Here is a 23,794-nt window from a genome sequence, read left to right as displayed (position 1 = left end):
ATGATTTCTCGAGCCATCTCCTTCAGCACCCTGGGATGTAGACCATCAGGCCCCGGGGACTTATCAACCTTCAGACCTAACAGTCTCTCCAACACCAATTCCTGGCAAATATAATTTCCCTTAAGTTCAGGTCCTTCAGTCACTGTTACCTCAGAGAGATTGCTTGTGTCTTCCCCAGTGAACACAGATCTGAAGTACCAATTCAATTCTTCTGCCATTTCTTTATTCCCCGTAATATATTCTCCTGTTTCTGCAAGAGCCCAATTTTAGTCTTAACCATTTTTTTGCCTTTCACATACCTAAAAAAGCTTTTACTATCCTTCTTTATATTTTGGGCCAGTTTACCTTCGAACCTCATTTTTTCTCTGCGCATTTCCTTCTTAGTAATCCTCTGTTGTTCTTTAAAAACTTCCCAGACCTCCGTTTTCTCACTTATCTTTGCTATGTTGTACTTTTTCTCTTTTAACTTTATATGTTTCTTAATTTCCCTCGTCAGCCACGGCCCCCATGTCTCCTCCTAGAATCTTTTTTCCTTTTTGGAATGAACTGATCCTGCATCTTCTGCATTATACACAGAAATATCTGCCATTGTTCCTCCACTGTCATCCCTGCTAAGGTATTGCACCATTGAACTTTGGGCAGCTCCTTCCTCATAGCTCCATAGTTCCCTTTAGTCAACAGAAATATTGTCACTTCCAATTGTACCCTCTCCATCTCAAATTGAAGATTGAAGCTTATTGTATTATGGTCACTATTTCCCATTGGCTCCTTCACTTCGAGGTCCCTGATCAATTCTGGTTCGTTGCACAATACCAGATCAAGAATTGCCTTCTCCCTGGTAGGCTCCAGCACCAGCTGTTCTAAGAATCCATATTGGAGGCACTCCTGAGTCTTCTGGTTCATCAGCATAGAAATAAATGTACACCTTCCACATAGCAATCATTGTGTCTCTTTAGCTGTCAGCTTTCTAGGCAACAAAGGAAAGCCTGCCAACCATGGCTGGAGTCGGGAGGCAGATAAATTAAAGTGACTAAACGTAATTACAACATTTGAATTCCCATCAGCCACCCGGGAAGTTGGTTATCAGAGCTTTCCAACACCACATTTATGAATGTTTGATGAATTTCTTCGATGTCTTTAACAATAGAACAAGCAGGCTATAAAAAAAGGCAGAAAAGTTGGTATGGTGCATGTCAGTTTTCAAAAAGCATTTCATAGGATATATAAAAGATTACTGCACATGATATGAGCGCATTGTGGTTGGATTGATATATTAAAATGAATATAAGATTGGCTAACTAACAGGAGACATAATAGATAGTTCATCTCCAGATTAGAAAATTGTAACTATTAGATGCAGCAGTGATGGTCCTACAGTTATTTAATATATATTAATAGTGTGTTTAATGGGATAGAATTTTTTTGCTGATGTATTTGCTGATGATAGAACAACAGGAAAACGTATTTGAAATGTAAAATGTTTGATAATATACTTGGAAAGGGCTATAGGTAGGTTAGGTGAATGGATAAATACAGTTTTTTGTGGAGTAGTTTAAACTCAATTCTTGTATTAGGGTAGACAGAAGAATAATACTCATCATTTCAAACATAATATGGTTCCCATTTTAGGCAGAGACAAGGAAGAATTTTTTCTCCTAGGTGGTTGTTATCTTTGGAATTCTCTTTCCCAGACAGCAGTAGAAGTTGAGTCAACAAATATATTCAAGGGCAAGTTTGATTGTTTTTCAACAAATAAATGAGTCTATGGTTGCGAGACCAAAGGAAGGAAGTGCTATCGAGGCTACTGATAGATCATCCATTATATTACTGCATCATTCAGTAGTATCAAGATGGCCTAGTTTAGCGGATAATAACAATGCTATCAGCAGAGTTGAAGGAAATGCAGTCAGCAATGAGTGGCATGGGACTTCCTGAAATGGAGGCTAAAGCTGAAGAGTCTGCAGATGGGTAATATACCATCCACATATAGTTCAGTGTCTAGTTTACAGTTCATGGGAAAACCATGCCACAGCAGTTGTTTTCAGATTGACCAAACATAGCATCAACATTACAGATCATGTGGAATTTGACAGCTAGATTTGTGAAGGGCATGCTTATTTTGTTGAGCAGAGGTGACTTCTCGAATGGTGTTCGCACGAAACTGATATACAACCAACTGCTACTTAACACCTTATAATGACTCACTTCAATTTTTCATCGCTCTTCTTTCCAGTTTTGGATCTAGCAAATTCTAATGTATCATTGTGTTCTATCTGGACTTGACACAAGCCCTCATTGTTACTTTATTCCAAAGATAACCCCAAAAAAATCATATTCTAGAAATGAGTTACAAGTGCCACCCATTGAGGAAGGCAGCATTGAGAGTCATAGAGTATTAGAGATGTACAGCATGGAAACGGACCCTTCAGTCCAACCCGTCCATGCCGACCAGGTATCCCAACCCAATCTAGTCCCATCTGCTAACAACTGGCCCATATCCCTCCAAACCCTTCCTATTCATATATCCAACCAAATGCCTCTTAAATATTTCAATTGTCCAGCCTCCACCACTTCCTCTGGCAGCTTATTCCATACACGTACCACCCTCTGCATGAAAAAGTTGCCCCTTAGGTTTCTTTTATATCTTTCCCCTCTCACCCTAAACCTATGCCCTCTAGTTCTGGACTACCCCACCCCACGGAAAAGACTTTGCCTATTTATCCTATCCATGCTCCTCATAATTTGGTAAACCTCTATAAGCCTCCGAAGTTTCAGGGAAAACAGCCCCAGCCTGTTCAGCCTCTCCATATAGCTCAAATCCTCCAACCCTGACAACATCCTTATAAACCTTTTCTGAACCCTTTCAAGTTTCACAACAGCTTTCCGACAGGAAGGAGACCAGAATTGCATGCAACATTCCAACAGTGGCCTAACCAATGTCCTGTACAGCCACATCATGACCTCCCAACTCCTGTACTCAATACTCTGGCCAATAAAGGAAAGCATACCAAACACCTTTCTCACTATCCTATCTACCTGTGACTCCACTTTCAAGGAGCTATAAACCTGCACCCCAAGGTCTCTTTGTTCAGCAACACTCCCTAGGACCGTATCATTAAGTGTATATGTCCTGCTAAGATTTGCTTTCCCAAAATGCAGCACCTCGCATTTATCTGAATTAAACTCCATCTGCCACTTAACCCATTGGCCCATCTGGTCAAGATCCTGTTGTAGTTTGATACAGGGCAGCCTTAAACTATCCTTAAGATTGAAACCATGCAAAGTATGTCCATTGGCTAAAGTTATACTTAACACAAAGTTCTTGAATTCAAAACACATTGTCACCAGCTCCTCAGAGCACTGATTTCAGCCCAACAATCTTCAACCACTTTAACATTGAAAATTCTTCATCAGAAGGTCAGACATGGAATGATGGCAGTTCCATTTTCAACTATTCAGATGATGGAGCCAACCCATATGCAGACAACCCATGGATTGTTTTCAGCCTTGGCAGGGCTAACTGGAAATTAACATGCAAGTGTCAAGTAATGACCATCTTCAACAAAACAGAACTCAATTATCACCTGTTATCCTTAATTTATGTTACTAATGCTAAATTCTCTACTTCCTACATCCTGCATGATACCTTTGGCCTGGAAAAGCCATAGAAATATTTTGCTTTCACGCACTGGATATTCTGAATAGAAGGACTCACTTCCTGCTTTCCCCAAAGCTTTTCACCAGCTGTGGGATACAATTCAGAGGGTGATGTGCAGTGTAACTCCAACAGCACCTCAAGAACATTAAGGACCAAAGCAGCTTACTTGATCAAAATGTAAATCACATTAAACTGGAACTTCAATTTGAATGGTGGGGAGTAGCAGCAGTGTGTGCCTTTCATAAGGTGCTCTGGAGCAACTTGCAAAGGTGCCTCCTTCCACACCCAGGACTTCTACCATCTAGAAGAATAATGACAGCAGATTCTTTTGTGAAAACCACTGTGTGAAATCTTCCCTCTAAGCTTCAAACCATCTTAACAGAGAATGTTTTCCACATTCAGCCTACCGAAACTGCATCAGCCCATTACAAGAGCAAAATAGCTCCCTGTTTCCGCCTAACCACACATATCTTAGAGTGCTTATCTAATTTCCTTCAGAAACCATAAATGTATTTGCCACCATCTCTATTAATGACTGCATTCCAGATTCTAACCATATGCTTTCCTAATGCATCATTCAGTATTTTGAAAATATATTGTTGCTCCTTTAACGTTACTTCACAAACTTAGAGGTTTGTCTGACAGTGCAGGCTATCTGTTGCTGTACCATTAGGAGCACAGTACTTTGGGAGGATGATTTACCACCGACATCTCAAGTATAATGTGCCATGGTGAAATAATGATGACCTTGTCAATAATGCCCACATATCAGAAATTATTTAAAAATATATTCAACCATTGCATTAATCATATTACTAAATTTCCAATTAATCATACAATAACACAATGCAGAGGAAGGCTATTTGGATGAATGCACCCCATCAGTCTTTTGAAGCCCATTTCCATGCTCTGTTCTGGTAACTGTGAGAGTTTTCTCCACTTTGAGTACTTATGGAATTCAGTTATGAATTTTATTGTTGACACGGTTTCCACTACCACTTGAAATGTTTTAGAGAATTTCATAAATCATGTAGGAATCTGAAAGTCCCACTTTAGAAATAAAACTGACTCAACATTGGAACAGACTTTAAGTTCACACCTTTAACACATTGTCTGGGCTAAGAAAACAGCTATTGTTAGATAAACTGAAGCCACTTTGAGAATATAACTTCAAAGGTCTTTTCAAATTTACAAATTAGAGAGCCTAAACCAGCATATCCCATCCTAAAAGATGCAAGACTTAATCTAAGTTTGTTTAATAAATTGTTATAACTCTGTGACACTGTGACCCTTTTGCTATAAATTCTGTGTCTTCTGGTCCTGTTCCACAACCACCTGATGAAGAGGTACCGCCTTGGAAGCTAATGCTTCCAGATAAATCTGTTGGACTATAACCTGGTGTTATGTGATTGTTAACTTAATCTCATGGTGGTGGTGAACTATTTGCATCAAACACCTGTCTATTCTGTGCTGTGTTGAAGCTGTTGCAGAATTTTGATTCAGTAACAGCGTAAGAGGTCATTGCAATGTGTATTGTTGTCATATATCAGGACTCTTCATGAATCCTGGTCAGCGTACATTCAGATAATTAACTGGGAATGTTAAACTTAGAATAGATAGTTTTGCACTCCCTTCCAAAACCATCTCCAAAGCACATCTCAATGTTGGAGACGTGGGCCTGCTGTATGATACTTACCTGAATACTTATCCTGGTATTGCCCCATTTTCAGTCTAGGCCAATGACTAACTGTGGAGCCCATCCCATTGCACCCTCATGACTCTTAAAAACCCCATTCTCGGAAGTTCTGGTGTTGGACTGGCGTGGAAAAAGTTTAAAATCACACAACACCAGGTTATAGTCCAACAGGTTTATTTGGAAGCACTGGCTTTTGGAGTGCTGCTCCTTCATCAGGGGGTTGTGGAGAATAAGATCATGTTCACAGAATTTATAGCCAAAGGAGTCCAGTGTCATGGAGATGTGTTGCAGTACAACAATCTTAGATTAAAACTTTCTTTTTTATATAGTGGGATATGCTGGTTATGTTCTTTGATATGTAAATCCCAGAGCTTCTTTTAAATTACATTCTCAAGACAGGTCAAGTTTTTAAACAATAGTTGTCCCAATGCCACCTCAGATTGACAAACCCTCTGTATAATTTTACAGAGTTTTACATGTATTCATGTAGTTTTTGAGCAAAATAAAATGTAATTCTGCAAAAACAAATTCACCCCAGAAGCTTCTATGTGTGCACATATAGGAGCGACAGATTGAGTGTGCATGTGTGGGTGTGAATGCATGTGATAGAGAGAGAGAGAGTGTGTGTGTGTAAGCTTGCATCAGTGTGTGTATGAGTGTGATGGGGTATGTGTCTGTGAGTGTGTCTGTGAGAGGGTGTATGTGTCAGTGTAAGTGTGTGGGGGGGGTGTGCATATGAGAGAGAATCTTCGTGGGTGTGTGACTATGTCGGAGTGTGTTTGCGCGTGCGTGTGTGGGGGGTCACCTGTACTGTGACATGAACCCAAGGTCCCAGTTGAGGTCATTCCCATGGTTACCAAACTTTGCTATCAGCTTCTGCTCAGCCACTATTGCTTGTCCCAAAGTCCGACTTGGAGGATGTTCATCCGAAGGTCTGTGGCTGAATGTCCCGGATCGCTGAAGTGTTCCCCAACCAGGAGCAAGCACTCCTGCTGTTGTGCAGTTCATCCATTGTCGTAGCATCTGTTGGGTCTCGCCAATGTACCATGCCTCAGGGCATACTGACTTGCAGCTTGTGAGATAGACAAGGTTGGCCGAGTCACATGGGTTCTCGCCGCATATGTGGTGGGAGATGTCCCCATGTGTAATGGTGTTAAAGGTGTTGATACTCTGATACCTCTTATAGCAGCTACTGTGGCAAAGTAGTACGGTGTTGTTGTCCTGAAGTCTGGGCAGTTTGCCGTGAATCATGACATGTTTAATGTTTGGTGGTTGTTTAAAAGTGAGAGATGGAGGCTCCGGGAAGGTCTTGGTGAAGTGTTCATCTTCATCGATAATGTGTTGAAGGCTGCGAAGAATAAGGTGTAGTCATTCAGCTCCCAGGAAGTACTGGACAATAAAGGCTGAACAGAAGCTGATAGCAAAGCTCAGTACCCATGGGAACGGCCTCAGCCATGACCTTGGGTTCATGTCACACCACAGGTGAGCCCACTGCATGATACACATGCGCACACACGCAAATCTACATACGCATCCATGCAGACCCCCTCTCTCTCATATGCACACCGACACGCACCTCCTCACACATACCCCATCATACTCTCACACAGATTTAACCCAGCTTGCACACACATATACACCCAACTGCCAAACACACTTCTACGCAACTCCACCCCATGATTTGACTATCTAACTGATGACCTAAAGTGCGAGTTATGAATATACACAGTAAAGGATGCAGCCCACTTCCTTTCTCCCGCCAACAATCTTGTATGTATACTGTCACCAACCACTTAATCCAGTTTTGTTATGTAATATGTTATCAAATGTCGGAAATACATGATGCATAATATTTACCTCAGCGCTGTCCAAAAGGTCATTTGCTGTTGCTAGCATTGGTTATGCACACACAAAATACCTCGCGAAGCGTCCTTTTCATATCTTACAACAAAAACATCCAAGCCAGTTGAGCTTATAAAAAAATGCGAATTTCGTAATCAAATAACTGCGTTAAAATTATTTTTAATTAACCCATACTTGCTGTCATTTACTCACCGGAATTATTCCAAATTTTGAATTATTGTCTGTGAGTTCCCGGCAACACCGACTTTCAGGTGACTGGCCTGACATTATACGGTTTATCCCCCCACTTGTTTTTTTTAGCAGAAGTGTATGTAACATGTGAAATGTTATAGTCGTGTATCAGTGCTCCTGTGTCATCCGGGATCGGAAAATTATGAGTTGGGCTTTTACTATTCCATCTTTACTTTCTTTCGCAATATGTTTCTGTATTGTCCCTTCATTTGCAAGATCGGATCTAGGAACATATTTGTACCATCTTCTTACAAAAGCTCCCGGCTAAACTGCCTTACGTTTCCCACTCCCCCCCCCCCCCCCCCCCCAACTCTAAAACGATCGTGTAGTGTCCGTGGCAGCACCTGAAAACCACGCAGAATTTATAGTTGATTCTCCCATGATAATGTTGCTGGAGTGCTGTTCCCTCGTTTGAAGCTCTGTACAATTGCTATTGATGAGACGGGCCATTGAATTGCATAATAATTGTTATGCACGTGTCAAATTCAGTTGATATAAAACAACATAAAGAATTGCGAATGCTGGAGATCTGAAATAAACAGAAACAGAAATTGCTATAGAGATTCAGAAGGTCAGGCAGCATCGACGGAAAGAGAAAACAGCATTAACGTTTCGACTCCAGTTCTTCAAAACTGGACTGACCGTTCTGAAGAAAGTTAAAAAAAATCGCACACCAGTTTATAGTCCAACTGGTTTATTTGGAAGTACAAGCTTTCGGAGCGCTTTTCCTTCGACAGGCAGCTCGTGGGCAGGATCATAGGTCGCATAGTTTATATATGGAACGGATGTGATGTATTGAACAAACCGAGATGGCTGTTAAATCTTTAATCACTTCGAATGGATTGCAGGTTTCGATTCATTGATATGTAAATACCAGAACTTCTTCCATGTTGCATTCCCGAGATAACTTAAGGTTTTATACGTTAAAAAAAAGATATCTCAGCTCAGACAATGCATTAAGATGTGAGATTAGAGTCTGTCTGTGTTCCAACCTTGACTGGTATCATTTCCAAAGTAGGAATTTATAAAATGTCACATGGACTGAATGCCTACAGATTGTGTGTCTTTTTAAAAAACAAGATAGAATGTATCTGCAAATACAAATCTGCAAATGCAAATTCACCCCTTGGATGTATTAGTGCGTGTGCGTTTTGTAAGGACATTAATGACCTAAGCAGGTTCCAGAGCGCTTCATGGCCAATGAAGTTTTTTTTGACCTGCAGTCACTGTTACAATACACGAAAATATTTAATCTGTTAACTGCTAAATCCTAGGTAAAGGGTTATTAGGTTCTCCCTGTTCTTTTCCGCATTAATGACAGAATGTTGCAGGCAGAGAGGAATTAGTCGATGCTGCCTGAGACAGCTATTGGAAAATTCCATTCAAATAGCTCCATATCCCAGCACCAGTCCACACACCATGTTCACCTTAGTACACCACAAATTTCCTCTGAACAAGGTCTCAGTGATCTCAATGTTTCTCTGGAGCTGAGGACATGTCACCACTTGCCCGTGTGATAGTTCCTTTGTGGATTTTGAGGCGGTTGCTAGACAGTTCCTTCACGCGGAATCAATTCGAACTGAAAGAAATGGAAAAGCGGTGAGATGAAACTGTATATAAAGGCACTTGCTGGGAATTTCCAATCACGGTGACTCTCCCTGATAAAGGATGGTTTTGCTTTGGGCGCTGTTCACTCTGCTCACACCTGTATGGGCAGGCGATCAGCCAGTCTGCAAACAGTGGGAGAAATTCGACTTACTCAGTTTATTCAAGACTGGAGACATTGTTTTGGGCGGAATTTTCAGCCTGCACTCCAACGTAGAATATCGGAAACTATCATTTGCAAGGCAGCCCGAAGCGTTAGAATGTAAAACGTTAGTTGCATTTTGTCGTGAACAAAATTTCCTTAAATAATTCTGTGATGTGATGTTTTGTCTGGTGGGTGCATCATTGAGCCTGTTTGCATTTGGAATTATATCTCAAATTGTAGCGAAAAAGAATGTCCTTCAGTTGCGACGACCATTATGCAAGTATGGATTTGAGGAGTTGAAAGGGAAGTTGGTCGTGCGCCCGCCAACAGTCTGTTGCTGTTACTTTTCTCGTTTCTGTATTGATAAGTTTATTAAGAACTACTGTATAACTCATTTAACAGTACAATCGCGTGTCTCTAAATCACTTATTGGTCAAATGCCAATGTGATTTCTTTCCCGTTCTGCCATCATTGTTTTTTTTTGTAGGTTTGATTTCAGAGAATTTCGCTTTGTGCAGGCGATGTTGTTCGCAATTGAAGAAATAAACAGGAACCCTACCGTGCTCCCGAACTGGGTTACCAGATTTATGATTCGTGTGGCATGCCGTCCTTGCCTATTAAGGCAGCCTTAGAGATTTTAGATGGGCGAAGGGACGCTGTTTCAGAGGATGACTGTAGGAATATAAATGCCATTGTTGCTGATTCATGATCCTCACAGTCCGCTGCAGTTTTAAGGCTATTAAGCCCCTTCACAAGCCCCATGGTAAGTGAACTACATCGAGTATTATAACAGCGCAAAATTGAGAAGTCCCATAGCATAGAAATAATCACCTGACGAAGGAGCAGCGCTCCCAAAGCTAGTGCTTCCAAATGAACCCGTTGGACTACGACCTGGTGTTGCGTGATCTTTAACATCGTATACCACAGTCCAAAACCTGCATCTCCAAAACTAAAGCATAGGGTCATCAAGGTTTAACAGCAGAGAAAGATATCTTTCGGTTCTTCGAGTCTGCTTCCAATATCAATAATCCACCTATTCTAATAAAAATTTCCAACACTTGGCTTGTAACCTTGTATGGTATGGCGTTTCAGGTGTTCATCTAAGTAGTTCTTAAATGTCTCAAGCGGTCCTGTCTCTACCAGCCTTTTAGGCAGTGAGTTCCTAACACCAGAAAATACAACCGTCAAATTCCCTTGAACTGTCCTACTCCTCACATTAAAACTGTAACCCCTCCACTAAGGGGAAACGTTTGTCCCTATCGTGTGAAACTATCATGGTATTCGAACAGATGAAAGACTCAACAGACAATCAAGGTATTTTTCAATGTATAACCTAAGTTACATCACACTGTAAAGTTTTGCCTTACAATTGTGTCGTCCACAACCACCTGATGAAGGAGCGGTGCTCCGAAAGCTAGTGCTTCCAATTAAACCTGTTGGACTATAACCTGCTGTTGTGTGATTTTTAACTTGGTAAATCCCTATCGACAGTAGCTATCCTCCTCAGAATTTTGCACAGCTCAATAGGCACTTCCACCCGCGCCCCCCCCCCCCACCACTGACCACTCCTCCCCACTTTCACCACCACCACCCCCCCCCCCCCCCCCACACCGGTGTATGGAAAACAATAATCTGTCTTCATTGATGTATCACTCCAGACTCATTCTGGTGAGTTTCTTCTGCACCCCTCTAATGTGCATCCTTGTCATTTTATGATGAGCAAAACTATATAGGATACTTCAGCTGTTGTGTATTATTATGCACAACTCTATCATTACTTCCCTTTTTCGTTTTCTATACCTTGATTAATAAACTGTAATGAGGTTGATTGAATCAACATAAATTTAACCTCATTTGAAATTTACAGTAAAATCTCCACAGGTAAACAGTGAAAATCTGTAATGATTGAAGAGAAGAATGGAATTTAATATTTCAATTTCATTCACTGATTTGCTATTGTTGTGGTACTTATAATGAAATGAACATATCCTTTAATCATTATTTGTTATTATTAACTATTGGCACTAGACCAGGTATTTGAAATTGAAGTGTTTTTGAATAAGAAAGACAGATTAAGTTTTGCTGATCTAGGAGTATTGTTCAGAGGTCTCTTTTAGATTGGATCGTAAAGTTTTGAAACAGCTCTTGTCTGTTCTCAGTTTCAAATATTCAACAATAATTTCTTCAAATTTTGTTTGCCTGTTTTTGTTCTCATGTCCATTTGATATTCAGAAGGGTCTCAGTGTATATTTTTCAGTTTATCATTTGTTGTTAATGGCTCGGTTACATTTCATCTTTCTCGTATATGTTCACTGCCAAAAACTTTTGTCTGAGATGCTGTGGAATTGCCTCAATTATGACATAGGTTCTTATGCTTACTGCCCATGGTGACAGATCAATACCACACGCATGCCACCAAGCACCATATTTGATGAGGTATGAAGTAAATGTATAACCTAGCTGATTGTTATTAAGATTAATTACCTTTCCAATGTCCTACTGTCTGAGTGTTAACTGTGTTGCAAATGATATCTGGGATAGTAGGACTGACATATGAAGGGAGACTGGATTGACTCCTAATATGGTCATTGGAGTTGCAAAGAATGATGGATATCTCATGGATACCTATCAATTTCTAACAGGACGAGACAAACAAAAGCAGGACGGATGTTTCCAATGATTGGAGATTCCAAATCATGGCTGAGACAGGGTAGATCATTTAAGACTGAGATGAGGAAAGATTTCTCCACCTACAGAGTGGTGAGCCTGTGGAATTCTTTGCCACAGAAAGCAGTTGAAGGCAAAAAAAAGGAGAATATTTCCAAGGAAGAGCTAGATATATTTCTTCAGGCTAAAGTAATCAAAGGATAAGGGGAAACAGGAGACTGAGTTGAATGGTCAGCAGAATCATATTGAATGGCAGAGGAGGCTCAAGGGTTAAAAGGTCAATTCTTGCACTTTTTTTTTCCATGTTCTAACCTCTATGCATGTTGTTATATTCAAATGTAAAAATGTTTAAGCTCTCAACTATCTTTTAAGATCAGAGCAACTTTAAAGATTAGACCATGTAGGAAGGACTAGTAATAACATTGGTGTGTGTCAACACCCTCAAGTGAATATTCTCAACATTTGAACCTTGGCTGTGACTTTAATTCAGTCTTTTATGGTGACACAATGTCAGATTCATTAATACCTGTTCTCATCAACATTCAAATGCAGTCAATTTCCAGCATGGGTCACTGAGTAATATTTATTGCCCAGATTCATTATGTTGGCTGTCATAACAGCTGAAATCAATGAAAGAAGCACTCAGTAATGAAGGTGGAGACAGCAACCCCCTTCATTTGATACCTTAGATATCATCAATAGACGAAAGGATTTGATAACTGATTCATCAGGAGGCCTATCTTTTTGTTTTCTAATTATTGTTTTTACAATTCTGATTTCCAACAGGTCAGTTATTTTTCAACCTGTAGTTGTTTGAGCAACAAAAAAGAACATCCATCATTTTTCAGAACAATACGTAGTGATTACTTTCAGGCGAGGGCATTGGCACAACTAGTGAAACATTTTGGATGGAATTGGATTGGAACAATCAAGAGTGACAATGCCTATGGAAACTTTGGGATGCAAGTGTTCACAGAAACTGTCCAGCAGTTGGGAGTTTGCATTGCCTTTTCTGAGTCCTTTTGCAGAACATACCCTAGAGAAAAGTTACTGAGAACTATTAATGTTGTGAAGGAAGCAAACACAAAAGTTATTGTGGCCTTTGTTGCTAAAGGTGATATGGAAATTTTGTTAAAGGAGATTGCAAGACAAAACATCAAAGGCATTCAATGGATAGGAAGTGAAGCTTGGATTTCCACTACAATTCTTCCCTTGAAAGAAAGCCGAAGATTTCTGATTGAAGCATTAGGAATTTCAAATCCTCAAGCACACCCTTCTGCAAACCCAGGAAATAGTTTACTCAAGGAATTTTGGGAAACAACATTCAATTGTAGTCTAAGCTTGGCAGGGAATCAGGCAAATGGAACAGAAGAAACTTCTGAATGTACAGGCCAAGAGAGTTTGCAAACCATTAAAAATATCTATACTGACACATCTCAGTTGAGAGTTACATATAATGTGTACAAAGCAACACATGCTATAGCTCATGCTCAGATGTAACACTGTGGACAAGGCATCCTGGAATAATACATGTGACAATCTGTCCAATTTTCAATCACAACAGGTATTGAAACTATATTACAGTTGAAACAAAATCTTACTGTGTTCCAATTATATTCATGGTAGGACAGAAAATAAGGTTCAAATAATTGTTTCTTTTTTGCAGTTCATGCTTTTTTTATTGTTTTCTCTTAAAGCTTTTGCAATACTTGAAAATGGTCAATTTCACCACTATGACTGGAGAAACGATGCACTTCAATGAAAATGGGGATCCCATTCCAAAGTATGACATTATACATTGGCAAAGCACTGGGGGTGGCACTGATGTAGTAACAGTAGGATATTATGATGGATCTGCAACTCCAGGTGAAGAATTCGCTATTAATGAAGAATCAGTTGTTTGGAGTGATGGCGAAGAAAGGTAATTTAAAATGTATTGTCTTGATATCTTTCGTTTTGACCTTTCAGGTCAGATAAACTAGTTCTCAATAAATAGCCATTGATGAGGCAGGGAAGGCAATAAAAATACAGCTTCTTGTCCAAATAATCTTCATGTACACCCTCACATTTACAATGGCTATCCTGTGAGGGTGGCGCAAATGGAATAAGACAATAGCAATTACTACGAGGAATCAGATTAAAATACTTTTGCTAGTACCCTGAACTACTAATGTTATGGTGGATTTAAATAGCAATATGGCTGTTGGCAATTTTAAATTCAGTTAATTTTAAAAATCTGCCATGAAGTTCCTTTAAATTCTTATAACAAATCAAACTGGTTACCTCCTGTTCTGTAGGGAAGAAAAGATGCTGTGTGGCCTGACTCCAGATCCACAGTAGTCTATTCCACACTATTCTGTGAAATAGCCTAGATAGCTATTCATTTGCCACCAGTAACTCTGCAAAGATCAATTTCCAATAATACCCACATCCTGTGAATGAATAAATACCAATGACTTATATAATACACAGAAAAATCTTCCTAACATAGCTCAAACATAAACAAAATACTTTGGATATTGTAAATCTGAAATAAACCCACAAAATACTGGAGAAGCTCAACAGATCTAGCAGTATCTATGGAGAGAGAACTTGAGTTGATATGAATCTTCATTGGAAGAAATGTAAATTATTGTTTTTATCTCCATAGAATCTGCCAAACCTGCTGGGTTTTTCCAGCATTTTCTGTGTTTGTTTTCAATATAGGTCACCTGATAGCTCCCTTACATGGTTCATTTGTATATCATTTAACTGGATGTTCGCAGCCACCTTTTTGGTGGAGACACTACAAATCTAAATCAAGCTTTGATCTCAAGGACATTTGTGACTTTTGTGACATTAATCTGTGCTTCTCATCTCTAGACCAAACTTTAGATCGTGCAAAGCTCTAAACATTTATTAATCTCATTTACATAAGGTGCCACAGGCAATTTGTTCTGAAAGTTGTACAGCTGGAACAAGGAAAGCCGCCAGAAAAGGGCAGCCTATTTGCTGTTTTGATTGTGTAGAGTGTGCTGAAGGGGAGATCAGTAATATTACAGGTATATAAATACATAAACCCACATATGTACTTAACTATCATACATTTTAACTTATTTATATCATTTTAATTTTTAGAAGAAACTTTATTTCATGTACTTTTGCTTATTTTAAATAGATTCAATAACCTGCCTAAAATGTCCTTGGGATTATTGGCCAAAAAACAGCGAAGCCAATGCGTACCGAAGATGACTGAATTTCTCTCCTTTGAGGAGATCATGGGGATTGTTTTAGTGACACTAGCATTACTTGGAATTGGCTTCACAGTGACTGTAACCGTAATTTTCTGTATTAATTTCAACACTCCCATTGTTAAATCCAACAATGCAGAATTAAGCTTTCTGCTTCTTTTTGCCTTAGTGCTGTGCTTTCTCTGCTCAATAACATTCATTGGAAAACCTTCAAACTGGTCTTGCATGTTACGCTACACCGTGTTTGGTATTACCTTTGTTCTCTGCATTTCCTGTGTTTTGGGCAAAACCTTGGTTGTAATGATGGCCTTTAATACAACCCTTCCTAATAATAACATGATGAAGTGGTTTGGGCCAGTACAATAACACCTGGCCATTTTCATCCTCACATTTATACAATGTCTAATATGCATGGTCTGGCTAATTACATCACCACCCTATCCACTGAAAAACGCAAATTATTTTAAAGATATTATTATTTTAGAATGTGATGTTGGGTCTGTGACAGCCTTTTGTTTGGTTCTTGGTTATGTTGGATTTTTGTCTTGTGTTTGTTTTGCAGTTGCCTTTTTAGTCCGTAGACTGCCAAATAATTTCAATGAAGCTCAATGTATTACTTTTAGCATGCTTATATTCCGTGCAGTTTGGATAACATTCATTCCTGCTTATCTAGGTTCTCCTGGCAAATACCCGGTGGCTGTACAAGTGTTTGCCATTCTGGCATCCAGTTTTGGTCTACTTGTTTGCATTTTTGTTCTTAAATGTTACATTATCCTACTACAACCAGAGAAGAATACAAAGAAACATTTGATGTGCAAAGTCATTTGAAATGAAAGAAACTCCTCATCTTTCTTCTACTTTACAGCTGTGTAACAGTTTCCTCGTTTTATCCAAGCAACAACAGAGTTAAAATGATTAAATTGTGGTATCTGGTTTCATGTAATTGGCTTACACCTCAATTTTACCAGAACATTAACATAGAATTGCATAATTTAGGAGCAGGAGGAGGCCATTCAACCATTCTGGTCTGCTCCATTTGACTATCATGGATTATCTATTTCTTGTTGAAACCCTGTTTTCCAGCCTGCATTTTCCCTCCCTTTATCCATCTTATAAAGAATGATCCAACTGAAATATTTAAAATGACAAAAAGGAGGTGAATATATGTATAGTTCAAAGTTTGTGAGAAGATTTGTAGCTCGGGTGCTCGTTGTTGTGGTTCTGTTCACCGAGCTGGGAATTTGTCTTGCAAACGTTTCGTCCCCTGTCTAGGTGACATCCTCAGTGCTTGGGAGCCTCCTGTGAAGCGCTTCTGTGCTGTTTCCTCCGGCATTTATAGTGGCCTGTCTCTGCCGCTTCCGGTTGCTACTCTCTCTGAATTTTCTCTTCATGCTTTTTTTAACCTCCTGGATTGGAGAACTGCGTGTGAGAATCTGTGTCTGAAGTTTTCTTTTTACCAAGCGGTGTGTTGATGGCTTATTATAACATTGGAAGGTTTAATTACTAACAGTTTGACTTGTTGGGCCGAAGGGCCTGTTTCCACACTGTAAGTAATCTCATGAAATCATCTAATCTATGCTATCCTCTTAAAATATTTTTCGAGGGTTTGGTCTGGTTCAGAATACAATTCATGTTTCATAACATTGCTGAATGAGCTGCTTGCCTTGCACCACCCACCAGACTTCTGACTTCAAACAACTCCCCTTCGTTTGTGAACCATTTCTGAGGCTGATCTTCCTGGCTATTGATTCAATAACATAGGTGTGGCAATTCATGTTTAGCTGCTTGCTAACTCTGTGGGATTCAGGGTTTTACACATCCTGTATCTGATGCTAACCCTTGAATTTGGAGAAGTAATCTGCATCAATTAGAAGGTCAGTCCATTGGTCTTGTGATTGTTCAATGTCTTTGTTCTCAGCCCTTCTCTCTCAGTGATCTTGGACATCTTCTTGAATGTCGAGCTTAGCCTCATATAATACTTGGCTATCCCCATCAAAAGGCATAGTAAACACAAAAAGATGACCACAGGAAAGACTAGCTCTTATCTAAAGAAGAGATAGTATGGAGAATAGCCCATGCATTAGTCTGGGGTGCTAATATAAAAATAAACCAGTTCTGGCAGGTACACAGAGCAGATTTGTGTACACGCATGAGCCATGCATAATGCAGATAAACCATTAACACTGTCTATTACCATATGGATGTTAAAAGGTGGTGCAGCCCTTGTCAATGCCATATACCTGTACCATGCAAGACTTTCCTGTAGGATCTTACTCTCAAAGTTGTGTTCCAGCTCATTGTAACTCTGACATGGAACACCAAAGTAAACAAAACAATCACACTTTAATATTCTGGCTACAGTTGAATTCTTTTGCTCATGAATGGGAATGGCTTGCATTAACCTGAACATATCCATGGATATGAGAATGTCCTTGATGACCAGGGAGTCAATGCTGGGATGATGCCACTTCCCTGCTTTGCCAAATTACACCTCTGACAATTCTACCAGTATTTTTCAATATCAGTAGCTATCCCAGGACTGTGACACTAGTCACTGATTAAAGTAGCCATGTTTTCTGTCACTTGGTGTCCAGCTTGATCATGAACTGCCAATAACACTTGAAGCTGTTGGGAAGAATGAGTTATACCTGTTTGATGTCAACACCATGGGTACTTCTTACTTCACTGTTATAGTGATCAAATTATAATATACCCCAAACCCCAGCTATACAAAGTGTGACTGAAAATGGATATGGAGAGCCTGGTATAACTATGGTACGGAATATCTAACTCCTTTGAAGCAGAGACCCAGGTGAAGGAAGAGACATCAATAATCCTTTGAATTTGAGGCAAATACACATGGAAAAACCTGGTAGTGGTTTGCATCTCTGCTTGTGTGTCAGTTAGGCATGGTGCTTCAATCTTGCCTAAATTTCATGCTCACTGTGGGGCGAGAACCAATCATTCTACATAAGACTAAGCCTCTTCTTGAGGGCACCTTAATACCACCACACTTACCCCACACTCCCTACTCACCCACCCTCAACTCCCTCCAGTCTGGTTCTTGACGTTGGGCCAAACTAGTTTAATGAATGGTGAGACCATTAAATTGGATGGGTTTTCTGTGCCTGATGGCTGTGTTGGCAATGGCTGTAAAGCACACTCTAGATTGGAGTGCCCAACCCTGGTACAATTCAGAAACCTCTTTAGAGACTATCTTAAGCAGGATTGGCCATGAGACTTACTGTGGAAACAAGAGAGCAAGGACTGGATCTGCATGTGGAGTGTTGCCAGGTGTTCCACCTGTCTCTTTAGCCTGAAGTCTACATCCTGGTAGTCATCTCTCTGATGGTACCTCTTTCCTGCCAAACTTTCCCCATCAACTGGATGATATGATCCTGTGCTTCAAAGAAAGATAGTTGAGGTTTGTCACTGTCACACCTCCTGAACTCCATTTGGACCTTGTCATCCCTGACTGATAGGTGGCCCATTGGTATTCAGTCCTTGTCAACCAGAAGTAAAAATTAAGGAGGATGACTTGGTTGAACAATTTCAAGGGATACAGGAACTAGATATTCCTCTCAGCCTGCTTGTATTCACAAAACTTCTGCTGTAATTGCATCTATTTCTGTCTCCAGAAACCCTTCTCAGGCACCACAAAGACTCACTGCAGACATTTTGATGACTTGTACCACATCCTAGTATTGTTCAACAGAAGTTCCATCACAAAGTCACCTGATCACTTGGATTGAACCCTCTGAATGTTGTGGCCAGCTGTATGTCCTCAAACTAGTCTTCCATCATAGGATAATTAGTTATTTTCAGTCTTCTCCCAAATTCATCCATCTTCATATTCACTGGCAAGTAGAATATCTGACCAGAGGTACTGCTTCCCTCTTCCATAATGCGAAGGGAGTAAACATGGGGAACATCTATGTCTGTTTGCCCTGTAGGTCTGATTCCCTACACCAGTCTCTGAGTTTTCAATGATCCTGCAGCAGATTCAGCCTCCATCCTGAAAATTGCCTTCTAACTCTTTCATCATATGCTCCATCGTGGCCAGATGTCTTTCAACCTTACCCATTTTGAGTTGAAACTGATTACAGGAACTCCGCTGACCACACCAGAAATGTAACATGAGATTTATAACATTGAAGAATCAAAAATCATGAGACAAGATTCTCTACTCCACCAACATCAGATCATTACTAACAGAAAGTAAAATTAAGGATGAACAACAGACTAATGATAGTACACGTAGGTAGCAAAACCTATGGGTTACATTGGGATTGGAATCATTTGTCTGTATTTTTCCCCTGCTCATCCATCATCTTCTCACCAGACACAATTTATTACAGCACAAATTCATTTGACTGCTTCAGCTGCTGTCCCTGACCATTGACATCTGCTAGTAGAGGACCTGCTCAACTGCTCAGTTCCCTTGCTCAGTACACTTCAACACCATCACCATGTATGCTGAAGGTGCCATTACAAAACTATCTAGGGCTGCTATTGGATGTTTTGCTTATCTTGCAAGCAAAGTTAAATTACAAGCAAGTTTTTACTTATTGTGTTCTTTCAATGCCAGTCTATGAATACAAGTCTCCCATAATGGTAGAGGAGTCATCCAATCCTGTCCCCCACTTTAGTAGATTATGGTCTACAGAATATAATCCATTTGAGAAAATCTTATACTGCGTATGGAGGAACAAGGAGAGAATATTACAAATTTGGCAAATTGGTCAGATTATCAGGAATAATGTTTATGCAAATTGACACCAAATACATGAGTATTTCCACCTCATATAAGCTAACAGCCATAAATTTGGTACAGCAGCAAAGGTAATGAATGACACAACAGTATTACAATGAACAATAAAGCTACTGTGCTACCAGAACACAGTCAATCCCTAGTGTCACTCACAATGTAATGAATTTATAGTAATAGTCACAAGTTCACTGTATGCATGCAGGATATGAGCTAATATGTGGTTTAAAAACTTTCAAACCAAGTATATGGATTGTCTATGTCATGTTTATCCTAAAGATCAACAATGTTTGGATCCCTAGAACTTAATTGCTTTCTGTAAACTGTTCTATTGCTCGTGGATTAAATTAATATTTTTGTGACTGTATTTTGCATATCGTCTTTCCCACTCTGGAACAGTAGAAATGAAATAGCTTCATTGCATATTAAAGTACCTTAAGAAAGAATTCTGATCAACTGTGAACCTGTCTTAATTCGCTGGGTTAAAACAAAACATGCTGATGCATTTCAGATTCCCAATTCTGCCACCATTCCCCTTAGGCATTCCTCTGTAGGGGTGGGGTGGAGCATCTTGATGAACAGTGTGTGTCTTGAAGCTGCAACAACTTCATGGCAAATTACAGTAATTTCTATTACTGCCAGAGGCAAATGAATGAGCAGTTAGATGGAAAGACGTGATTAATCGGGAGAGTGGGATGTAACAGTTGGAACTGTACACATTACTACAGTACACCTAACATAAAAGAAAAGTTGAAATGTGAATTAAGCAACAAAATGTTTAAAAGTAATCATAATACTGACAAAGAACAAAGACCACGAAAGCACAGGACAGGCCTCTTGCCCTTTAAGACTTAGGTGAGTAAAATTAGGGCGCACGGGATTGGGGGCAAAGTACTAGATTGGATAGAGAATTGGTTGGCTAATAGGAAACAAAGGGTAGTGATTAACGGCTCCATTTCGGAATGGCAGGCAGTGACCAGTGGGGTACCGCAGGGATCCGTGCTGGGACCGCAGCTTTTTACAATATATGTAAATGATATAGAAGATGGTATCAGCAATAACATTAGCAAATTTGCTGATGACACAAAGCTAGGTGGTAGGGTGAAATGTGATGAGGATGTTAGGGGATTACAGGGTGACCTGGACAAGTTAGGTGAGTGGGCAGATGCATGGCAGATGCAGTTTAATGTGGATAAATGTCTGGTTATCCACTTTGGTGGCAAGAACAGGAAGGCAGATTACTACCTCAATGGTATCAAATTAGGTAAAGGGGCTGTTCAGAGAGATCTGGGTGTTCTTGTCCACCAGTCAATGAAGGCAAGCATGCAGGTACAGCAGGTCGTGAAGAAGGCTAATAGCATGCTGGCCTTCATAACAAGAGGGATTGAGTATAGAAGCAAAGAGGTGCTTCTGCAGCTGTACAGGGCCCTGGTGAGACCACACCTGGAGTACTGTGTACAGTTCTGGTCTCCAAATTTGAGGAAAGACATTCTGGCTATTGAGGGAGTGCAGCGTAGGTTCACGAGGTCAATTCCTGGAATGGCAGGATTGCCTTACATGGAAAGACTGAAGCGACTGGGCTTGTATACCCTTGAGTTTAGAAGACTGAGAGGGTATCTGATTGAAACGTATAGGATTATGAAAGGACTGGACACTCTGGCAGGAGGGAACATATTTCCGTTGATGGGGGAATGCCGAACCAGAGGACACAACTTAAAAATACCGGGTAGACCATTTAGGACAGAGATGAGGAGAAACTACTTCACCCAGAGAGTGGTGGCTGTGTGGAATGCTCTGCCCCAGAGGGCAGTGGAGGCCCAGTCTCTGGATTCATTTAAGAAAGAATTGGATAGAGCTCTTAAAGATAGTGGAGTCAAGGGGTATGGAGATAAGGCTGGAACAGGATACTGATTAGGAATGATCAGCCATGATCATATTGAATGGTGGTGCAGGCTCGAAGGGCAGAATGGCCTACTCCTGCATCTATTGTCTATTGTCGATTTCTAAGGATATGTATCCCTCTGTTGCTGGCCCATTCATGTGTCTGTCCAGATACATCTTAAATGATGTTATCGTGTCCATCTCTATCACTTCCGTTGGCAATGCGGTCCAGGCACCCACCACCCTCTGCATTAAAAAAAACTTTCCACGCATATCTCCCTTAAACTTTTCCCCTCTCACCTTGAAGTCATGACCCCTAGTAATTGAGTCTCCCACTCTGGGAAAAAGCTTCTTGCTATCCACTCTGACTATACCTCTTGTGATCTTGTAGACCTCAAAAAGGTCCCCCATCAACCTCTGTCTTTCTAATGAAAATAATCCTAATCTAGTCAACCTCTCTTCCTTGTTCACACCCTCCATGTTAGGCAACATCCTGGTGAACCTCCTCTGCACCCTCTCCAAAGCATCCACATTCTTTTGGTAATGTGGTGACCAGAACTGTACTCAGTATTTAAAATGTGGCCAAGCCAAAGTCCTATACAACTGTAAAATGACCTGCCAACTCTTGTACTCAATACCCATCCGATGAAGGAAAGCATTCCATATGCTTTCTTGAACAATCTATTGACTTGCATTGCAACCTTCAGGGAAAAATGGACCTGAATAACCAGATCTCTCCGTATATCAATTTTCCCCAGAGCTTTTCCATTTACCATATAGTTTTGAATTGGATCTTCCGAAATGCATCACCTCGCATTTGCCCAGATTGAACTCCATCTACAATTTCTCACCCAACTCTCTCACCTATCCATATTCTGCTCCATTCTCTGACAGTCCCCTTCATTATCTGTTACTCCAACAATCTTAGTGTCTTCTGCAAACTTGCTAATCAGACCACTTAAACCTTCCTCCAGATCATATATGTATATTACAATCAACAGTGGTCCCAACACAGATCCCTATGGGACACCACTGGTCACAACTCTCCATTTTGAGAAACTCCCTTCCATGACTACTCACTGTTTTCTGCTGCCTAGTCAGTAATCTATACATCTAGCTAGTACACCAAGGACCCATGCCACTTTACTTTCTCCATCAGCCTACCATAGTGAACCTTATTAAATGTCTTACTGAAGTCCATGTATATGACATCTACAGCCCTCCCCTCCTCAATTAACTTTGTCACTTCTGCAAAGAATTCTATTAAGTTGGTAAGACATGACCTTCCCTGCACAAAACCATGTTGCCTGTGACTGATAAGCCCATTTTCTTCAAAATGTAAATAGATTCTATCCCTCATTATCTTCTCCAGCAGCTTCCCTAGCACTGATGTCAGGCTCACTGGATTATCCCTGCTACCCTTCTTAAACAAGGGACAACACTAGCAATTCTCCAGTCCTCCAGGATCTCACCCATGTTCAAGGATGTTGCAAAGATATCTGCTAAGACCCCAGTTATTTCCTGTCTTGCTTCCTTCAGTAACTGGGATAAAACCCATCCGGACCTGGGGACTTGTCCACCTAATGCCTTTGAGAATACTCAATACTTCCTCCCTCCTTATGCCGATGTGACCTAGAGTAACATGTATCCTTAACCTCAACATCTATTATGACCCTCTCCTCAGTGAATACTGATGTAAAGTACTCATTAAGAATCTCACCCATTTTCTCTGACTCCACGCATAACTTTCCTTCTTTGTCCTTAAGTGGGCCAACCCTTTCTCTAGTTACCTTGCTCCTTTTATATGAATAAAAGGTTTTGGGACTTTCCTTAACCTTGCAAGTAGCAAAGAATATAAATAATTAGGCTAACGGTGAAGGAAAACATGCTGTAATATAAAAGAGGAATGCTCCAATGAGCCATAGAATTGCACAATCTAACACTAGAAGGAGGAAACTTCTACAATGCAATGATAATGAAGTTGAAGGGATAGTAAGTAGCAGTTGTATGAACTGCCTTTTACAATATTTAGTGCAGGTTTATATCACCA

The 23,794-nt window shown here is 40.2% G+C and overlaps 1 pseudogene; it reads left to right on the top strand.

Annotated features, from left to right (window-relative positions):
- Positions 1-1,876: 1,876 nt before the first annotated feature.
- LOC140478593 (extracellular calcium-sensing receptor-like) lies at positions 1,877-15,923 on the top strand (annotated as a pseudogene).
- Positions 15,924-23,794: the final 7,871 nt, after the last annotated feature.

The sequence above is a fragment of the Chiloscyllium punctatum genome, chromosome 6, assembly GCF_047496795.1.
Source record: "Chiloscyllium punctatum isolate Juve2018m chromosome 6, sChiPun1.3, whole genome shotgun sequence".
NCBI classification, from domain to species: Eukaryota; Metazoa; Chordata; class Chondrichthyes; order Orectolobiformes; family Hemiscylliidae; genus Chiloscyllium; species Chiloscyllium punctatum.
The sequence above is the reverse complement of the archived record's forward strand: the minus strand, read 5'-3'. Positions and strand labels throughout refer to the sequence as shown.